This window comes from Pongo pygmaeus, chromosome 13 (genome assembly GCF_028885625.2).
Source record: "Pongo pygmaeus isolate AG05252 chromosome 13, NHGRI_mPonPyg2-v2.0_pri, whole genome shotgun sequence".
Classification (NCBI taxonomy): Eukaryota; Metazoa; Chordata; class Mammalia; order Primates; family Hominidae; genus Pongo; species Pongo pygmaeus.
Window position 1 is genome coordinate 16,697,151 of NC_072386.2, and position 15,384 is coordinate 16,712,534.

Sequence of the window (15,384 nt, forward strand, 5' to 3'; positions counted from 1 at the left end):
CATTCTCCTGCCTCAGCCTCCCAAGTAGCTGTGACTACAGGCGCCCGCCACCACGCCTGGCTAATTTTTTGTATTTTTAGTAGAGATGGAGTTTCACCATGTTAGCCAGGATGGTCTCCATCTCCTGACCTCATGATCTGCCCGCCTCGGCCTCCCAAAGTGCTGGGATTACAAGCGTGAGCCACTGCACCTGGCCGATTCAATGCAATTCTAGTCACAATCTCAGCCGATTACTCTGTGGATATCAACATACTGATTCTAAAGTTTACATGAAATGGCAAAAGATCTGTGGATAGATTAATAGAATATTGAAGAAGAAGAAAGAATGACATTACCCAACTTTAAGACTTATTTTAAATTTACAGTAATCAAGAGTCTGGTATTGGTGAAAGAATAGACAAATAAGTCAATGTAAGAGGATAGAGAGCCCCAAAATAGACTTATGTAAATGTATAGTCACCTGATTTTTGACAAAGAAGAAATGCAGTTCAATGGATAAACAGACAGTTTTATTTTTTGGTTTTTGGTTTTTGTTTGGTTTGTTTTGTTTGAGATGGAGTTTTGTTCTTGTTGCCCAGCTGGAGTGCAATGATGCGATCTCAGCTTACTACAACCTCTGCCTCCTGGGTTTGAGCGATTCTCCCAATTCAGCTTTCTAAGTAACTGGAATTACAGGTGCCTACCACCACGTCTGGCTAATTTTTGTATTTTTAGTAGAGACAGGGTTTTACCATGTTGGCCAGGCTGGTCTTGAGCTCCTAACCTCAAGTGATCCACCCGCCTCGGCCTCCCAAAGTGCTGGGATTACAGGTGTAATCCCGTACCCGGCCCAAAGGTACAGTCTTTTTAACAAATGGTGGTGGAACAACTGGACATCACATGCAAAAAAAATAAAAAGGATCTAGACAAAGACCTTACACCCTTCACAAACTGAACTCAAAATGGGTCATAGGCCTAAATATAAAACATAAAAGTATAAAACTTCTAGAAGATAACACAGGAGAAAATTTACATGACTTTGGATTTCATGATGAGTTTTTGATGCTACATCGAAAGCATAATCCATGAGGGGAGAAAATAGGTAAGTTGGACTTTATCGAAATTAAAGCTTCTGCTCTGTGAAAGAAACTGTTACAAGAAAAGAAGACAAAGCCACATGGATGAGCTTAGACATAGTTGTGAAGAGACACCAGTATGCTTTTTGTGAGTCATTTCCCTCTCTCCCTCTCTCTCTCTTTCCCTCTCATCCCTCAGGTCAGTGGGGAGTGGTTCTTTCTGCCTCCTTTGAGGTCCTTGTTAAGAGGTGGAAACTTGGCCGGGCACGGTGGCTCACGCCTGTAATCCCAGCACTTTAGGAGGCCGAGGCGGGTGGATCATGAGGTCAGGAGATCGAGACCATCCTGGCTAACACAGTGAAACCCCAGCTCTACTAAAAATACAAAAAATTAGCCAGGCATGGTGGCGGGTGCCTGTAGTCCCAGCTACTCAGGAGGCTGAGGCAGGAGAATGGCATGAATCCGGGAGGTGGAGCTGGCAGTGAGCCAAGATCATGCCACTGCACTCCAGCCTGGGTGACAGAGTGAGACTCCATCTCAAAAAAAAGAGATGGAAACTTGTCACTAAAAAACACGGTTATGAATAAAATCCCTGAGTGCAGGTACTGGTCAACAGTGTTAAAAAGCTTCTGTATGTATGAAAATTTGCAGAAATAGAAAAAATATATAAATGACATTTGAAGTGTTTTCTGTAATAAATGTAAAACATGATAATTTTGGAAAGCTCAGAAACACTTCCAAACTGGACCAGTTTGCTGTGGGGTGATGAGAACATCAGGCTCATTCATAGTTCCAGTCAAAAGAATAAGAGACTACACTGCTGAAGGAGCCTGTCCATTCTGAAATCCATAGTCTTATCTCAAAAATGAGTGAAGGGGCCGGGTTTGGTGGCTCATGCATGTAATCCCAGCACTTTGGGAGACCGAGGTAGGCAGATCACTTGAGGTCAGGAGTTCGAGACCAGCCTGGCCAACATGGTGAAACTCCCATCTCTATCAAAAATATAAAAAATTAGCCAGGTGTGGTGGCCCATGCCTCTAATCCCAGCTACTCGGGAGGCTGAGGCAGCAGAATCACTTGAACTTGGGAGGTGGAGGTTGGGAGGTGGAGGTTCAGTGAGCTGAGATTGCACCACTGCACTCCAGCCTGGGCAACAGAAGAATGAGTGAAGATTTTCCCTCTTGAGAAAATGTTGACCTGTAAAAGACTGTGAGGACCTGAATCGGTCCAGTCTTCTGTGGTTCAATATGGTTTTATTTTCCATGCTACGACCTGGGGACAAGCTAAAGCATTTTTTCTCCTTCCTGATTGCTATAACAAAACTATCAATATTGTCATGGCTCCAGCCAAAGAAGAGAGTGGCCATGGATTCTTGCCTTGATTTATTTTTATTTATTTTTTATTTATTTATTTTTTATTGAGACAGAGTCTCACTCTGTCACCCAGGCTGGAGTGCAGTGGCACAATCTCAGCTCACTGCAAGCTCCACCTCCCGGGTTCACGCCATTCTCCTGCCTCAGCCTCCCGAGTAGCTGGGACTACAGGCACCCTCCACTACACCTGGCTAATTTTTTGTACTTTTAGTAGAGACGGGGTTTCACCGTGTTAGCCAGGATGGTCTCGATCTCCTGACCTCGTGATCCGCTCACCTTGGCCTCCCAAAGTTCTGGGATTACAGGCATGAGCCACTGTGCCTGGCCTCTTGCCTTTATTTCTGTTCATTTCTCTCTCCCTGTGTTGGAGGGGCTGCAAGTCAGCTGGCTGGATCATGCACGAAGTACCTGGTGACCAAGGAATTCATATGGTTTCCTTAGTTGCATTTTTAGGGCAACCACATGAGATCTGTAAAGGTGAAAGCAGCTATGTCATGGTCAGTGGCAGGCTGGAACCATTGGATGCATTTTCACTGCCTTCCTGGGTTGCTTTTCCAGGAGGACCCACATATGTGACAATGGCTCTTGGGGTCTAGGGGCGAGATAACAGGTATCTTAAGCCTCGATTTAGTGTGTCCTTAGGGAAGTTTTAAATGTTGGGTGTTGCTCCTAGCACAGGATTCTTAGCAAATAGTAGTCATGGTAATTTCTGGCTTGTTGATTGCTTAAACAGAAGTTTCAAACATAGAAACAGGTCGTGGTTTTTATCCGTTATTGTATGCCTATAACTAGATGCTAGTCACAGCAAAGACAGGTTAAAAATCCAAGATGCTGCTGGTGATGAATCCCATTTGCAACAGTACAGTAACTAAAAATCCAAAAGAAAAAAAAATACAGGAGCTTTCATGGCATAAACCATAAACCTTTACAGACACCAATAAAGGTAGACTTAAATAAGTCGCAGGATACTATAATAAGATTAAATTCAAGTTAAAAGCCCCATGCAATTGGGAGAGCAGGATTGGACAAAGTGTTGCTAAAATATTCTGTAGGTAAGTGCCAATATTCACCAAGAAATCTTTAAAAATCAAGAGTATTGGAAAAATTTAAATATATTATAGACCTCTATGCAGATGTAGGTCTGTTTTAAGAGTAGATAGGTGAATTGGAGAGCACGGGCTGCTGGCAGCGACCCCTCCTCTGCTCCACCCCCAGAATAAGTTTATAGGCAGCATCACTAATTATGAGGGAAGAAAACTTATGAGTCAGCGGTGCAGGCATAATAGGTGGGGAATGGAGGTAGATTCTCTCGTCATACCGTATACTGACCATAGCTACTCAGTCTCCAGCCTCTTCAGTGGTCAAATGGAAAGAGCATGGGCCAAGGCCTCCACCCTGAAATAATTGCACAGTGGGCACACATATTGGTGTGGCCCGAGACACCAGGTACACGAAGATGCTCTCATAAGGCAGGATGTTCTGAGCACCTAGAGGTCACCGCCCAGAAACTGGCCAAGGGCCAGGCATGTATTTCAACATACAGGGTTTGAATGCTCCAGACTTTCTGAGTTAACCCTTTACTGTACAGGGACTACGTGGTGGCTGCACAGAGAGTGGGAACAGGCAACCGGAGACCTGAGTAGGGACTTGGCAGGTGTTTGTGAAGAGGGGAAGGGGTGGAGATCTGGGGTTGGGAAAGGACACTGGAAGAACTCAGCCCGTTGTCTGATCTCACACATGTTTAATGGAGGGGGAGCTGTCTTGAGGGCCAGAGGCCAAGGCCATCAGGAGTGAAGGCAGTGCTGATGGCTGAGGCACAGTCAGTCCCAGGTTCCAGGGTCCACAGCAGAGCCCCAGCTCCAGCCTCATGCCCTCCTCCCCAGCACTGGCTTAGCAAGGGCCATGCCTGGTGATGATCTTGTAGAATGAAGGCCGAGAGTTTTCTTATAGACCTCTTGGTCTGTTTCTAATTGGGGAATGAGAAGATTTCTGAAGAGCTTCAAGGCATTGCTGCTGATTCAGATATTTCCATGGGCGCTGTGCATACGACTTATTTTTTTCTCTCCTTGTCTTTTTCCTTCCTTCCTTCCTTCCTTCCTTTCTTTCTTTTTTCTCCATTCCATTATGAATTATCATTCCAGGATGTTTAAAAACATAGTTTTTGGTGGCTCACACCTATAATCCCAGCACTTTGGGAGGCCGAGGTAGGTGGATCATAAGGTCAGGAGATCGAAACCATCCTGGCTACCACAGTGAAACTCTGTCTCTACTAAAAAAAAAATACAAAAAATTAGCCGGGCGTGGTGGCAGGCACCTGTGGTCCCAGCTACTCGGGAGGCTGAGGCAGCAGAGTGGTGTGAACCCGGCAGGCAGAGCTTGCAGTGAGCCGAGATCGCGCCACTGCACTCCAGCCTGGGTGACAGAGAGAGACTCTGTCTGAAAAACAAAACAAACCAAAAAAACCGTAGTTTTTCCCCATTTTCCGGAAAAAGAACATCTATAAAGATGGGACCAATTCTTGCCATGACCCTCCACCTCTTGTAGGACCCTACAAGACAAGAGACAGCCAGACTGGGGCAGGAGGACACGTTCTCAGAAAGAGAATGCCACAGAGCAGACACCACACATTTGCTAGTGCTTTTTAGTTCAAAGATCCTGCTCATTCCATCCTTAGAAGCAGTTTTCACAGTTACCAGGGCTTTAGGGCCAAAGTATGAGAAGAAACTGAGGGCTGATCCCATTTCTCGTGCATTCAGTGTTTTGTTTTTTCTTTGGAGTCTCTCTGTGTCTCCCAGGCTGAGGTGCAGTGGCACCATCTTGGCTCACTGCAGCTTCCACCTCCCTGGTTCAAGTGATCCTCCTGCCTTAGCCACCCAAGAAGCTGGGATTACAGGTGTGCACCACCACACGTGGCTAGTTTTTGTATTTTTAGTAGAGACAGGGTTTCACCATATTGGCCAGGCTGGTCTCGAACTCCTGACCTTTTGAGCAACCCACCTCAGCCTCCCAAAGTGCTGGGATTACAGGTGTGAGCCACTGCGCCCAGCCTGAGCATTCAGTATTTTAAAAATTAAAACAGCAAAGGATATTGCATTATCATTTGTATCTAGTGGGTATGATCCCATAGGAAAATTAGAAGGTGATGTTTCTTGCTGTGGGTTACGAATTCCCAGGAAATGGATGGGCTCTTCTGAGACAGGGACAGTCTGCACCACTGGCCATTCCCTTCTGGGAACAGAGCCTTCTCCACGGCAGGGCAAGCCCTGTGACTAAAGCACTGCTTCATCTCTGTTAGCCAAGCATATAACGCTGTATCAGAAGATACTACAAGCTAATGATAAATGTGCCAAAGCCTGCAATACTTTAATCACTATTTCTCAGGTTTATATAAAAAGCAATTAAGGAAAGCTGTGAAATAAGCATAAATCACTAGATGAACATTTGACATTTAGTGCCCCATTATTAGTGATGAGAGAGCACTCCAGCACTGGTTATTAGTGGATTCTTAAAGCAATCTCAAATTATGTGGAATTCAAATTCTGCGGAGTAATTAGAAATCTAAATAGGAATAAACTTTTCTCATTTAAGATACTTATGACTTAACTATTATTGAATTATCTATGAGCAAGAGCCGGGGAGTAGAAAAAAATCCCTTTCATGAACAGCCCAAAACAGTAAATAAGAGCAAGAGATGAGAAGTAGTAATAGGAATCAAAGGCCAGGACTTTTCTCCATATCACTCAACCACAACCCATGCCCTTTAAAAATTTACTGAGAGGGTATTCTGCACCAGAGTTTAACCACCTTCTATGTTAGCCAACCCTACACTGTTCTTTAATTATATACTGTAATTAGTACACAAAACACAATGTCTAGTAAATTAAAAAATAAATTCAGGTCTTAAGATACTTGTATCTGTCTTGGTTAAAGTTCTGAGTTAATTATTTGATAAAAGGGTGAGGAGCCTGCTTTTATGCTCAGCTGGAAGAGCTGTACATGTCACATGAAAGTACTCTATACACTTGGCATAGGCAGGGCCTCAGACGAATGAACAGTCATGGGCTTCTCCAAAGCAAACAACTGGGCCCTCACCTCCTCCACATGGAATTCTTCTCACGCAAATAGACACAGGCCTCACAGCAGAACGGCAAAATTCTGAAATTGTTATCTCAAAGGACCAGAAGGGGACATGAAAAAAAGGTGAACCGAGGCTTGAAAAAATGTCACAAATGGTGACTAGATGAGATCAGGGTAAAACAATGCAAATGTTACTGGAAAACAATAAAAGAAATGTTTGGTGAAAGAAAGTCTAAAATTCATTTCCTATGATATCTCATAGAGACTTTGTTTACTGGAGAAAATAGCTCAGGAAGTCATCGGTCAGGGAATGATCACTGGAACGCCTCACCTTTTTGGAGGCGACCTCTGGTAAGGACCAAGTCCTCTCTCGTGTTTGCTCTCTTGACCCTCCCCGTGGGGGCTAGAGACTCTTCTTACCCTCCTACCTGTGGGAAAATGACTCACCCCTAAACACTTGGTGGGCAGGTTTGAAAGCCACACAGGCTGGCAGAAAAGTCATGGCGGGGGCACTTCAAAATAAATCTCTAAGGGAGCTGAAAAAAAAAATTCAGATTAATCGAAGCCCTGAAAAAGCCTTCTGAATCCTACCCACTCTGCCGATTTTCTGAGGGAACCACAGAAAATTAAGGATGTAGAAGCAGAACTCAAATACTGTTGCAGCTCCTCTTTTGGAAAAATCACTCTTTGCTGTAAACTTTCATGTTCATGGGACAATCCAACCAATATTTTAATGCTAACAGTAATCACGGGACAAGCAGTTCCACTCGAACGTTCAGAAGCCAAGGAATAATGGCATGCCGGCTTTGATGCCTTCTGTCCTTGTTTACACAGTAAACGAGACTCTCTTAATGGCCATTGGAAAGATGCCCTTTCATATTTGACACTGAGTTCATCTGGTGCAAATAGAAAACCTTGAGGAAATGTGAGTCTGCCTTCCCCAGAGGTCAGCGCTTGTTATGTGAGCGCTGAGGGCCCTGCTGCCCCCTTGCTGGGTCTGTACCCCGCAGAGACGCTGGCCACACCCAGCAGAGCCAGCTGCCCTCGGACCAGCCCTTCAGCCGGATCTGTGGTCGCCACTGAAACCGCAGGCTCCCTCTGTGATGGGCTCGCCAGGCCCTGCTGCTCCCTGGTGCCATTCTCCTCCGGCTCACGGAAGTGCCCTGTGGTGCACGGGGTTTTCACTCTGGAGGGAGCTGGGGAACCCCGCCCCCATCAACGTTGAAGTGTCCTCTATCCAAAGGAGCTCCTCTGCCAGCTTTTCTTTTTTTTTCCTCTTTTTCTGAGACGGAGTTTCACTCTGTCGCCCAGGCTAGAGTGCAGTGGCGCAATCTTGGCTCACTGCAAGGTCCGTCTCCTAGGTTCACACGGTTCCCCTGCCTCAGCCTCCTGAGTTGCTGGGACTACAGGCGTCTGCCACCACGTCCGGCTAATTTTTTGTATTTTTAATAGAGACGAGGTTTCACCGTGTTAGCCAGGATAGTCTCCATCTCCTGACCTCAAGTGATCCAGCCGCCACGGCCTCCCAAAGTGCTGGGATTACAGGTGTGAGCCACCGTGCCGGGCCACTCCTCTCCAGCTTTGCAGACCACTGCCTTCCTGAAAATCAATCTGACATCCAAAACGTGTATGTTCGACAGTGTTCTGGTGTGTGTTTTGCCACTTTAAAAACAAGAGTGGTCCAAACATCTACATTAAGGACTAACTAGTAAATTGAGACTTGCGCTCTGAAACTCCACAGTTATGGCCCTAAAAGTTCCCAAGGCAGGGCCTTGCACTTGGCGATGGGAAATGTAAATGAAATGTGTATGCTCAGTGGTTTTCATTGACTATTAGGCTTACGGCAGATAGTCTTTGCCAAGTTATAGAATTAGTATTCCTTCTCCAGATTTCTCCCTCTCTTATACCTGGACAACTGGAGCACAATTCATAAAATTCTGTGCTGAAAAGGTGAATGTGCTGAGAGGAGGAGGAGGAAGAAACAGTCCATTTGTTCAGCCAAATGGCTAAACGCACCGTGACCAAAAGCTGGGGACCGAGAATGAGCTGCTTCAGTTTACGTGAAGCAAACTAACATCTTCAGTTACATTCAGCACAGACACATCTGCTGCAGTAATTTTTAAAAACCATATAAAAAGCTGCTAGGCAATCTTTGCCAACACAATACAATGAAAAGAGCGCATGCCCTAAGTCATGGCTCAGTCCTGGGCACCAAAGCCAAGCTGTGCCATCTCTGGCAAGATCCGGAAAGTCTCCCAGCCTCAGTGTCCTCCACCGTGAGACCTGGATGTGAACCTCACAGGGCTGCACTGAAGAGTAAATGTGATAAGGAATCTGAGGACACTTTGTCAGTGCCATTCAAACTTTCTTGTTTTAAAATTTATTGCTTTTAAAGCCATGTGAATTGGGTGTTGAGATATTTAAAAATTCTCACCACATGTGGCAAGATTTATAGAGCCCTGAGTTACAGAACGCCAATTCACAAATGTCAGCCACACCCGGCTTTGGGGTGGCTCTGTGAGTCTTTGGCTGTGAGAACTGTACTCTCTGTATGCTGCTGCACCTGGTGCTGCTGGTGCCTAGGCTTCTTCTCTCTCCTCCCTTCCATTTCTCTTCAAAACCCCTCTCCCACTCCCCACCACCATAGCACAGAGCCATACTTCGGGCATAAGGTAATTAAATAGACTTTTGGAATTGACCTAAATACTGAAGCAGTGAGCAGAACTAAGGTTTCATGTGAAAAAGTCTCACAATTCCCAAGGAACTGACAAACATACACATTTGAAGATCAACGTATTTGGAGATTGAAGACTGCCTGGACAATATTTTTCCATGAGTAGGCCTAGCACAATTTTCTTTTTTATAAATTAGATAAAGAACATTCACAGCTAAAGACAGTACTCTGGCAAATGCTTAAAGCTATGATGAAGTAGCAAAATTGCGAGTCGTGATTCTACTTACTTTTCTATATCCAAAGCTCAATCAAACTAGGAGCAGAAGAAAGCTTTCTCAATCTGATAAAAGTTATCTATTAAAAACTCTACAGATAAATACAATGAAATACTGAACACATTTCCCCCTAAGTTGAGAACAAGACAGGGATACCCACTCATACCAGCACTATTCAACCTTGGTAGTACAGTAAGTCAACAACAATAAATGAAAGTTACAAAGGCTAGAAAGGAAGAACTTAAGGCTGTCTTTATTTGCAGGTGATAACTGTGTACACAAAACATTCAAATTCAGAGATTCACATGATGGAACTTTCTGAGGTGTTTAAAACATTCCATATATTGATCTAGGTGATGGTTACACAGGCATTTACTCATGTGAAAAGTCACTAAGCTTTACACTTAAGGTTTGTGAATTTTACTTGGTATAAATGTACTTCAAAATAAGTTATAATGTTTAAAATCATTGGCATGAAAATATAACCACTGATGGTTTCAAAACATGTTTGCAAATTATTTGATGCTCCTCCTTTCAAAATGTGGACTGTAACTCCCTCCCCTTGAATATGGGCTGAACTTAGTGACTCACCGCTAGTGAATAAAGGTGGTGGAAGTGAGGCCATGTGACTTCTGAGACTAGACCATCAAAAGGATGCAGCTTCCACCTGGTTCTGTCTCTGCCAGGGTGACCATGCTGTGGGAAGGCAGCCGCCATGACATGAAGAGTCTCAAGCAGCCTTGGGGAGACGCACGCTTGATGAGGAACTGAGGTCTCACACCAGCAACCAGCAGCATTGTGCCGGCTGTGTGAGCTCGCCAATGTGCAAGTAGATTCTCTAGCCATTCAAGTCATCAGGCCCCGGCAGTCCTGACTTTTTGACTGTAGCCTCATGAGAGAGCCTGAACCAGAACCACCCAGGGAAGCTGCTCATAAATCCTTGCCCCACAGAAAACTTTGAGAGGTAATAAGTGTTTATGGTTGTTTTAAGCTGGAGAGTTTTGGGGGTAATTTGTTACACAGCCATGGATAATCCTTGTCTTCAGAGTTAGTGATTATGTTTGAATTGGATGCTTCATGACTGGGAATGATTTAAATGTTAAAAGTTCTATACATCTTTTATTCTACTCTGCAAAACAAGCTTCAAGTGCTATGTATAAGGCATTATGTAAATTAAAACATACCAAGTCCTGAACATGTAAAAATGCAAGTAATGTTATGTTGTTCATTTTCTAGATGCCCCTTTTCACTTTTGGGCCCCAAAGCTTCTACATCTGGAGAATGTGGGTGACTTTGGAATAAAATACTAAGAATGCAGCAGCCATAAGAAAGTGACATTCTAAGGAATTTTCCCAGGATAGCGAACCAAGCATGACAACTGAGGCCTCTTTTGCCAAAGTGACAGTGTGAGAAGGAAGAAGGAAAAGCCTCTGAATGGTTGTATTTTGGTCTCATTATACTACTTTGTTCTTCTAAGCTAGATGTCAAGTCCTTATAAATCCTCTTCTGATTTATGCTCTTGAAGCAGTAGGAAGTCAGGTTTGAACTCACCAAATGACAGAGGGTTTAATGAGCACAGCATCCCCATCATTCCAGCTGCCTCCCATGCTGGCCGCTGGGCTGAGGGCATCTTCCACTTTAGGAACTGGTCAGAGCTTGTGTTGCTGTTGTTAGAAGACTCAGCTCCCCCCTCCTCCCGCCCCACCAAATGCTCTACATGGAAGAGCACAGCAACCCTTCTCCTTACTTAACTCAGTACAGAAAGACAAGTTAATTCCCAACACAATGCCCAACTTTGTAGCTGGGCACTGCCCTTTCAGATTAGCTTAAAGAAAGTTGCATGGTTGCTTCCAGTTCCACGTGCTGTTCCTCCTCAATGCTGCTTTCCCACCTTTCCACTTCTGCAATTTCAACAGTAAGTTTGTTAAATGAGCCCTCTAAAATGCATGGTCATGAATAATTTTAATAGTAAAATGGGGCCGGGTGCAGTGGCTCATGCCTGTAATCCCAGCACTTTGGGAGGCCGAGGAGGTTGGATCACGAGGTCAGGAGATCGAGACCATCCTGGCTAACACGGTGAAACCCTGTCTCTACTAAAAATACAAAAGATTAGCCAGGCGTGGTGTCAGATGCCTGTAGTCCCAGCTACTCGGGAGGCTGAGGCAGGAGAACAGCATAAACCCGGGAGGCAGAGCTTGCAGTGAGCCAAGATCTCTCCACTGCACTCCAGCCTGGGCGACAGAGTGAGACTCTCTCTCAAAAAAAAAAAATAATAATAAAAATAAAATTGTTTAAACTATAAGTGCTAGAAATAAGTAAGCACCTGATAATGGATTAGTTGCACTTAAGAATTTCCCCTTAAAAAATCATTAGCATTTCTCTACAACCACTGGTGGCTCTTTTTGTTGTTATTGTTGAGACAGGGTCTTGCTCTGTCACCCAGGCTGGAGTGCAGTGGCACGATCATGGCTCACTGCAGTCTCGACCACCCAGGCTCAAGGGTTCCTCCCACCTCATCCTCCCAAAGTGCTGGGATTACAGCCACGAGCCACTCTGCCTGGTCCTCTGGTGGTTTTCTAAGGGCATCGATTTTGCCCGAAGAGCAAGGAAGAGTCAATGAACAGGAATAAATACCTGAACAAACAGAGCCGTCCTCTGTGCCTCAGGGAGATGTGATCCCCAAGCATAGCATGTTCTTGGATGCCTTTACACTTACAGTGTGTCCTCATGTGAAGTCATCATGTGAGAAAACACACACCTGAAAGGAAAAATGAGCAGGTACAGGCTGTAAAATGCAGAACTCACTGGAAACTATTCTTAAGGGGACAAAGTTAAGATTCAACAATAAAACCATTAATTTAAAGGCATACAAAAGCAGAAGGTTTTTATGTCAGGAGAAATAATTGTATAAGTAGGGATCAGAGTGGAAATCAAGAGTAAATAATAATTACAATGATGGTGAAAATGACTTTTTAGCAATCGCGAAAAGAACAGAAACCATTATAAAACACTTACCCCACACTCCAAATGGTTTGAAGTCTTCTTGGAATCTGGCGGAAGATGAGACTTTGGAGGTAAGATGAGGGAGTCCTAGGAAGATTTCTTTTTCAAACAAAGGAGCTTTGGAAAACCTAAAAGGAGGCAGAGAACAAAAGTTTGGGGGGATGTGTGTTTGTGTTGCTGTGTGAATAAAGCTGAGTGCCTCAAGGGCTGCTGCAGTTGGAGTCTGACAGCTGACATGGAGGGGAATGAGCTGTGGCCAAGGGCAGAGGAGGCGAGGGTCATGGAGGGTGCATGGAGGGGAACATGCCACAGAGGTGATGAAAGGCAGCTTTGTCGACAGAAAGCAGGGAAGCTTCATGGGGAGACGGGAGATATGGAACTGTGGGATGTTTAGGGTCACTGGAACCATTGGCTCAGTGGGGCCAAGGCTGGATGGCGATGCTGAGGGCCAAGGCTGGACAGGGGTGCTGAGGGACAAGGGTGGAGGTTTCAGCTGGTGACTTCATGGCAGGTGTCTCTTTTATCACCTCCTGGGCCAAGAGCTGGAGGGGTTATCTCAGCATGCCCTGATCCTGCAGTGGGAGACTTATGCGTTTCATTCCTCACTTGCTCCAAGAGATTAGCGTGTTCTTCACTGGGATCTCCATGAGGAGGGCGGGGACAGGCAGGATTTAGAGGAAGCCCAGGGGACCCAGCTTATGGGAATCTATGCATGGAGGCAGAGGGCATCCTTGCTTTTCCCCTCAAGATTAAGTGAAACTGCAGAAAGCCAAAATAGACTCCAGCTTCAAGATGGTGTTTACACAAGACACTCCTAACAGTCGTGGCAGAGCCTGGGGCACGGTTCATGGGACCAGGACTTTTTAGGGGCTTAGCATTACCGGGTAATCCTGCTCATCATGTGCTGCCTCCTCTCAGGCTTTTGATCAGCCAGAGAGTCTACACACGCTGAACAACCACAGAGTGTGTGGTCAAATCTGAGTGTTCAGTCACATTAAAAGGCCTTACAGTCATAGGGCACACATCTTTCTACTTTGTATGGCTTTGCCCATGGTGCAAATGACCAGATCTTTATGCCACTTTGAGGGTGCCGTTATAGTGGAAGTTGCTTCTAAAAATGCAGTGGTGAATGCCATATGGAGCAAAGTGGAGTGAAAAGCACAAGAGTTTTAGTACTAAAATCAGATAACAAATCTGGCCCAGCACTCCTTGAAAGCCTCTTGGGCCAGCTGCTTGACCTCTGAATGTTATCCCCTTAGGATGCTATTGTGGATGCAGATAAGGTTCATCTCTTACTCCTGGTGTTATGAGTAACACAGTGTGAATGGTCGCATGAGTGAATGTTACCTATTCTTGCTCTAACTCTGGGTTGAGTCTTTGGTCCTATGAAATCCTAGATCCACCCCATCTGGCCCCATAGCAGGGCGTCCTAGAGTCCAGCATGACTGAGATTTTCATGAACTTGGCGGGTGCAAACACACTTCCGGTTCCAGGGAGACCCATCTGCATGTTCCACACTCAATCCCCGATGGGTGAGAGAGTGCTTCTCTGCAGACATGGTGGGGACGATCGGGCTGAGTGTCTTACTGTAAAAGAAGCTCCAGCCAGGCGCGGTGGCTCACGCCTGTAATCCCAGCACTTTGGGAGGCTGAGGTGGGCAATTCATGAGGTCACGAGATCGAGATCATCCTGGCTAACACGGTGAAACCCCTTCTCCACTAAAAAAAATATATAAAAAATTAGCAGGGCATGGTGGCAGGTGCCTGTAGTCCCGGCTACTCGGGAGGCTGAGGCAGGACAATAGCGTGAACCCAGGAGGCGGAGCTTGCAGTGAGCCGAGATCGCACCACTGCACTCCAGCCCGGGCAACAGAGTCAGACTCTGTCTCAAAAAAAAAAAAAAAAAAAAAGACATTCCACTTCACATTAGCTTTCAGAAATTACAAACTGCTTCAGAAGTCTGGTTCTAGATTCGCTAGTTTTGAAACTTTGATGAACAAAATCAATGGAAAACCTACCATTTAGAAACTACCAGGTGGCTTCCTCTTTTGTAGGAGATGAAGCCCAAATTAATGGTTGGAGGAAAATTGCTCTTCTGTTTGAGAAAATGGAGAAAAGACACTTCACTATGCATTTTGGTTTTCGAAAGGTGAAGCCAAGATCCTACTCTGGAATAGCTTTTAAGACACCATAGAACCACATGATTTTCTATAATGATGTCAAGGGTTGTTTTCACTGTGGGTAGAACTGCATTTCTTCATTCATTCAAGCATTGTTCATTGAACTAGGATATATGGAACCCAACCATGTGCCTTACACCCTCCAGGCCTAAGTGTTGCCTGCATGGAGCCTGCAGTCTAGTAAGAGGAACAGACACCAATCCGACCATCACATCACTGCCACCAAGTGCTGTGAAGCCAAGGCGATGAGTGATGGGGCACCGAGCCTGGTTTTGAAGCCTTCTCTGTATAAGTGACTTTTAAGCCAAAATCCAAAAATGAGTCAAAGTTTATAGACAAAAGCGGGTAGGGTGCTCATTTTGGCAACATATATACTAAAATTGGAGCAATTCAGGAAAGATTCGCATGGCCCCTGTGCAAGGAGGACTCACGAAGCATTTCATATTTCTGCACAACAATGTGAAGGCATTAAATGGCACTGTACTGTACACTTACAGTGCTTAAACTGGTACTTCTTATGTTATGTATGTTATAATATATATCACATTTTTTAAAAAGAGAGAATGGGTGGAGTTACAAAAGCCCCATTGCAGGCAGAGGGAGCATCAGTTCCAAGTGTTAGTGGACCGAGAGGAAACCCAGCAGCCAGGACTTGTGTGCTGAGATTCGTGGGGTGGCGTGTGGCCCAAGATGAGACTGGAATTGCAGAACCTGGTTATCAGTCTTTGTCTCAAGGCCAGTGAAAGAT

At 45.1% G+C, this 15,384-nt stretch overlaps 1 pseudogene; it reads left to right on the top strand.

The window, feature by feature from the left end:
* Positions 1–14,986: 14,986 nt before the first annotated feature.
* On the top strand, positions 14,987–15,085 carry LOC129044762 (U6 spliceosomal RNA; annotated as a pseudogene).
* The last annotated feature ends 299 nt before the right edge of the window (positions 15,086–15,384 follow it).